Raw genomic sequence first — 7,140 nt, forward strand, 5'->3', positions numbered from 1 at the left:
TTTTTATTTATTTATTTTTTCACCAGGAGTAGCAAGGACCAAGCCTGGACCTTATACAGAAAGGAGGAATGAGGACCCCAGTAAGAGACCCTCTACAGCTTATCTTCTGGACTACAAATACCCAAGCAACACACAAGATCTGTGTCACAGCCATGCACCCACTGGCCCTTGGTCTTATATCCAACGAAATTTTTGCCAAGAGTCAGATGCTCAGGGAAGGGCAAGGTGAGGACAGGATTTCCAGCCATCAATGGCAAAACTTCCAACCCTAAGTGGAGGCTGAGGGATGGTGACCACTGAACATGGGGAGCAAAGCACAAGGGGCCAGAGGGATAGGCGGGGGAGTCCAAGTCTAGCTCGGATAGCACAAGCGCTTGTATGTATAGCTGTAGGCTTTGCAACTGGACACGTGTGCATCACATCCTTGACGTCATTGATGAGGCAGAGGATCAAGCAGCAGCCCAGGTCATATGCCGCAGAAGAAGCCCAGCATGCAATTCATCAGGCCAATCTCGTAGGAGATGTTGGTGATGACTGCCTGCTGGCAGTGGGGGCACACTGTACAGGTGCACCCTCAAAGATCTCTCCCTGTAGTACCGCCATACCGCCACCGTGGTGACTGCCCCGATAGAAGCAAGACTGTAACCGTGCGGCCCCCAGGGCCACAATAGGACCCTGGAGGGTAGGATCCTGGTGGATAATAGCCCACAGGTGGATGAGGGACTGGAGGAGGGTAGAAACCCACAGGCATGTAGGTGCTCTCTGAATTCATGTGAGGGGGCACAAAACCAGGCTGAGGCACTGAATGACCGGGTAACTCATAAGGTGGAGGAGCAACAGCAGCCCAGGGCAGAGCCGTGCCTGGTGGTGGCTGCATCACTGCTGGTGGTAGAGGAGGCCCGGGGTAGGTGTGGCTCCACTTTTTCTCCCTAGTAGTGGGGTCGTAGGGTCTCCAAGATGAGGAGGGTGTGGCTCTTTAGACATGTTTGCTGCTGCTCCTCCTGGACCTCAGACTCCTGGTACGCAGAGAAGGAACGCAGGTGAGAGCGGTTCAGCTACTGGCTGAGACACGGACCCAGGCATTCTCAATCCCTACCGAGCCAATTTCCCTGATTGAAGGAATACAAAAGGAGTCAGCTGTGGGTTGATATCTGGCACTGACTTGTCCCCTCTGTTTTGATCCAAATTCAGGAACCCGAGGCTGGAGGAACACAGAGACCGGCAGGTGTCCAGACCGGTGCTCCCAGGAGCCCTTCCGTCAACATAGAGATTTTGAGAATTACACCAGAAGTATTGCGACATCTTCAGCATAATAGAGAGTTCTGGACTTGAGTTTTCAAAATTATAGGTCAAATTTTGTGACCTTAAGATGGTCTTTTAGTACCAGTTGTTTGTTTATGAATGAGTTTATTTGCTGCATGCCTGAGATACTCTAGCTACTGTTCAGTATTACACAGAAGAGAAGGAAAACCTTTCTGCCTCTTTCAATCTTAGACGTTTAAGGAATACAGCATCATTCTGTGAGAACTGCCAAGAATAAAAACACAGCAATGAAATATGGCACTTTAACTGTATTTCAGACCAAAAGGTCCTAAGGGGCATTTATAGAACATTCCAACTGAAAGCAGCAGAATATGAGTCCTTCACAAATATTCATGGAACAGTTTCCAAGAAAGATCACATATAAGACTGAAAAACCAGTCTTAACAGACATCAAATGACTCAAATCATATCAATTATTTTCTTTCATCACAATGGTCTGGAATTGTAAATCACAAGAGAAAATTTGGAAGACTCACAAATACATGGAGATCAAGCATACTGAATATGCTACTGATGAATAGAGCAAACAAAAGAGAACTGTGGACACACCTCCTCAGTCTCTCAGGAAACATGCGATACCCCAATAGTCATGTCAGAGCTCAATGTCACATCTGTCCTTTTTCAATGTTAATAATTATTTTATTATTTGAAAAATCAAAATATAATGACATCTTTTTTTTTCCTTTTCTAACTCCAACCCCTCACATACATGCCATTTCTCTTTGAAATTATGCTTTATTTTTCTATAGATATTACTGGTATGTATGTCTTAATCCATTTAGTATTACTTCTATGTATGTAATTTCAGGGCTGACCAATTGTTATAGAATAATTAGCTAAGGAACTTATCCCAGAGAAGACTATTTCTCCTGCTCTCAGCATTCCTTAGTTGCTTGTAGTTCTTTGTTTAGGGATGGGACTCTATGAGATCTTCGTTTTCCATGTTATCATGTCTACTGATGTTGTACTTTTTTGGGTCATGTTTGGGCTACCATATAGTTGAGGGATCATGGGTGAAGCTCCCTTCTCGTTTTTAGGAGACACAATTTCACAGCAGCTTTCCTGGTCATCTGGCTCTTAAAATTTTTCTTACCCCTCTTCTTCTGACTGCATTATAAACATCTATTCTGCTGTCCACAGATAAATGTAGTTCTCACTCATCAAAGAAACGTCTGTTTACAAAAGGAGATCGTTACAGAAAACTACAAAGGTTCAAAATTCAGAGAACAAATTATTCTTGTTTCAGTCACCTATAAATAGCTACAGTGTTAGTTAGGAGAAATCCTTTACATATTGAATACATGTCTGACTTTGTTCTGACTCCAGGTCATTTAGACATTGCTTTCTCCAGTTCACTTTTCTGCCCTAACAGAGTTTTATAGTCCTTATTCTGAAAGTTGCTTTTCTCAGTGACTTCTTCATTCATTAATAGAATACTAGGGCATAGATGGAGCTTTGAAAGTAATCTAATCTCCCATCACTTTGATTTATTTCATAATTCTAGGATTACAAGATATTTCTCCTTTGACTTAGTCGTTTAGAATATTTGCCATTATAAAACACTGAAGAGTACATTGTACCAAACAATGATGTCCTTAATACAGACAGCAACCAGATGACCTAATGTGTCTTTCAGTTTCTAACTTCTATGATATATTACAGTATGGCATCTCTTTGTATAATAGCCCTTTATGTGAAGAAATGAACATATCATCTAATTCTTTATTCCTTTTGCTTTTCAACCACAATATAGTCTCTGATCAAGCTGAACATTAAAATTAGAAAGCAGATGAACTTCTTTCAATGTGCTCTGAAATCCTCTGTTCACAAGGTAGAATGCAAAACTGATGAACTCTGAATTTATAACTATCTGAAGTTTTATTGTGTAGATAATTTATTGACCAAAAACATATGTCCTTCCTCTTCTATGTTGCATCTATTTATCTTCTCCATAACTCACCTAATTTATGAATTGTATGAAAAATCAGATCTAAAATGACGCAATCATCTGATGTCATTTCAATTAATCAGCTCCTCTTGCATTTCTTGCAATACATGAATAGGGTACTCCATTTGCTTTCTAAATTACTAGGGTTTAAATTATACATAACACTTTATGTCTTCAAATGCATTCTTAATTTTAATTACAACAGCATAATTAGAAACACAAAATCAGGAGCAGAAGGAGAGAGAGCACGAGCAAGGAACTCAGGACCGCGAGGGGTGCACCCACATAATGAGACAATGGGGATGATCTATCGGGAACTCACCAAGGCCAGCTGGACTGGGTCTGAAAAAGCATGGGATAAAACCAGACTCGCTGAACATAAGGGACAATGAGGACTGCTGAGAAGTCAAGAACAATGGCACTGGGTTTTGATCCTACTGCACGTACTGGCTTTGTGGGAGCCTAGGCAGTTTGGATGCTCACCTAACTAGACCTGGAAGGAGGTGGGAGGTCCTTGGACTTCCCACAGGGCAGGGAACCCTGACTGCTCTTTGGGCTGATGGCAGAAGGGGACTTGATTGGGGGAGGGGGAGGGAAATGGGAGATGGTGGCGGGGAGGAGGCAGAAATCTTTAATAATTAAATAAAAAAAGAGAGCAAAAAAAAAATCACCCAAAAGAAAAAAAAAGTACAGTAATGAATGAATGTGGGCCAGTGAGATGGCTGAGAGGGGAAAGCACTTGCCACCAAGTCTGTTGGCTGGAGTTCAAGTCCCAGGGACGGTGTAGTGAAAAGTGAGAAATGACATCTGACCTTGAGACCTGTGTGAGCGCACAAATACATGGAATAAATGCACAAACAAACAAAAAAAATAAAAAAATAATTAGAAACACAATATAACTAGAGCAGTTTGGGTAGATATTTCTTCCTCATGGTTATTAAAATTTTTCAGGTAGTTGAAGGAATAACTATGTGAGTATGTATGTGTTTTCAATGTGTGTGGCCATGTATATGTGCATATGTACACACACAGAGGCCAGAGGAGGACACAGTATGTCCTGTGTACCACTCTCCTCCACCTTATTTCCCTGAGATCTGGGTCTTGCTAACCTTCCATCTTCACAATCTTCAGTAGACAAGCTGGCTGAAAAGTCACAGTAATGCTTCTGTCTCTACCTGCTCCATGCCTTGACTTTTACTGGGGGAGGGGGGTCTCAATTCAAGTCTTCATACTTTCACAACAAACTTTAATACCAACTGAGCAAAATTCCCTTCAACTCAATAAGTTTTTCATTCATTTTTTAAAACTGCATTCACTCTCTTAGGTAGTTGTTCTGTGTACTAACAAAGAAAAAATTCCATTTATTATTAAATAATATGACAGATCTTTGAAGAGATTCCATTTGTTTTCTAAGCACCTCATAAGACAAATGCTTATCATAAAATCTAGTCCCCAGAACAGTCCCTGACAGATGGTGGCATGGTGTGATATACAGCCATGAGCATTTATTGGATGGCATCCATCAAAATCATAAAAGAATAGCTATGTATCACAGATTATTAAAATCCTAAGATGTGCGTTAATGAACTTTAGTTCGGGGAACATTTTTAGGATTACAGAACACTGAGACGGGAGAGTGCAGAGATTCCGTTTGTGAGTTTTATAGTCATTGAGCAATAGAGTTCTCAGCAGGTGACTGACACAGAGCAGCAACTCACAAAGGTGGATTGGCACCTGCAGGTCTCATTTCCCTCAGCTTCTCCATCAGTCATTCTTACCTTTGCTCTTGCCTTCACTCTCAAATAAATTTACTAAATGACGTACAATTAGAAATGTACCTCGATTTTTACATTTCTGACAGGGGAAAACTCAATGACTATAGTGACATCTGTCTCTCAGCTCCCTCCTGGAAGTCCTGCACCTTCCTTATCCTCCTAAATCTTTCCCTCACTTCTACCTTTCAGCTTTCTGCTCTCTCTTTTTCTTATGCCTTCCTGGCCTTCTAGCTTCTGTATACCATGCTGGGCGGGGAGTGCACAGGCTTCAACCCCAGTGTCTGTCACTATGCCCACTTTACAGGTCCCCCCCAGTAAAAAGGAGCTGCTATCTGTGTACCAGGTATAGGTGGCCTGGGTAATGTGCCCTCCTGTATGTGTGAAGGATGGGGCAGTAGTTCCTCTAGGTTTTCAATGCAAGAATAAGATGGGAATAGTCGGTATTAGGTTGAGGGAGAAGATTTGAGATGTTGAGGGGTGGGCAAGATTGGAAAGTCAGTGTGGCATCTCCACTAGTGCCACTTGGAGAGAAAGAACTCAGGAAGAAGGGAGAGCTTGCCCACGGTCAGATGGATCAAATATCTCCTGGTCTTAGTAGAAACGCTCTCAGGATTGGTAGAAGAGTTTAACAAGAAGTCTCTGACCTCCTTATCAGGGAGATTATTTCCTGATTGGAGATTCCTGCCTCTCTCCAGTCTGACAATGGCCCTGAATTCAGCTCCCAGGATTCCCAAACCTTCTCTAAAGCTCTCAACATCCCCTGGCATTTTCACATTCCGTACTACCCCCAGAGTTCAGGAAGGATAGAACAAACTGACCACTCCTTAAGAAATGTTCTTGTTGAAATGTCAGAGGAACTTCACCTTGACTGGGTATAACTCTTGCCGCCAGCTCTTTTCAGGCTCTGGGCTCTCCCCAAATGACCCCTTTCCATCTCACCCTTAGAACTCATGTATGGGCAGCAGGTTCTAACCCACAATCTCTCATCTGAACTGTCTCCCCGATGATGATCTGTCTCCCTGATCATCTCCTCACCCCATTGCTGTATCACCACCATTCCCTCCTATGGAACTTTACGGACCACTCTCTACTTTGACAACGAGCAAACCCCTATCCCTCTCCAATCAATATCAGGGATCAGGTTCTTCTCTCTCCTCCAGACCAACACCCCTTACCCCTAAATGGCAGGGCCCCTTTAAGTAAATTCTTGTAACCCCACAGCTGCTCAGCTTGAGGGCCTCCCTCTTTGGATTTACCTGTCTCACCTCTAATCCTTTACTCCCCCACCTCAGGAAAATCTCTCTTCACACTCAATGACTCAAACAGGGTCCTGTTCCCTTAAGTTCCAGAGGACACAGAGATCAATTGCTTTGTCTCCAATTCCAGAGGGATGGAGTCTCACTCCGCAACTGTACTCAACTCTACTGGATTGGGAGCCCTATGTGTTTTCCTTCCTAATCCTTCTCCTCACTCTCCTATCTCTACCAAACTCTGCTTCATTAATCTTCCTTGTGTGTCTCCAGTGACATATTCAAATCCCTAATTAACTACTCAGCTGTTGTTACAGGGACCACCATTAGCCACAGAGCCGGAGGCACAAAGACTACTAGAGATGCCCAGGTGGTAAGGAACAGTAACACTCTAGAGACATTCACACCCCTAGACTCAAAAGGGAGACTCACAAAACAAATTTTAAAATAACAGGTTTATTATTGACTACCCTTAGCCAGCAGCCACCAGTGTCTCCTGGATGTTAAGGTGATACGATGGTGATGAAAAAGGAACAGGTATCTTAAGGTTTGTTTCAGGTGAGAATTAAAAAGTTTAATTGGTTATTTTTCTCTCACTCGCTATGTAACTGTCCGTAACTTGAATAACCAATAAACTTCTATTAAGCTATTAACCCAACTCTAGCAGAGTATTAAACTCTATACTCTACCACTCAGGATTTTAAAGTCCCTTTGATTGTTTCTTAATATGTCAAAAACTTACCTCTTTTATAAACTTAAAAATTCTTATAAGCTCCAGGGAGCTGAATTGGACCCACCTGAACAGATCAGATTCACTCAAGTACCATTCAACTTTTTCCTGGTC

At 42.5% G+C, this 7,140-nt stretch overlaps 1 pseudogene; it reads right to left on the minus strand.

Annotated features, from left to right (window-relative positions):
• Positions 1-352: 352 nt before the first annotated feature.
• Positions 353-984, minus strand: LOC130885211 (cell death-inducing p53-target protein 1-like; annotated as a pseudogene).
• Between the last annotated feature and the right edge of the window lie 6,156 nt (positions 985-7,140).

The sequence above is a fragment of the Chionomys nivalis genome, chromosome 12, assembly GCF_950005125.1.
Source record: "Chionomys nivalis chromosome 12, mChiNiv1.1, whole genome shotgun sequence".
NCBI lineage: Eukaryota > Metazoa > Chordata > Mammalia > Rodentia > Cricetidae > Chionomys > Chionomys nivalis.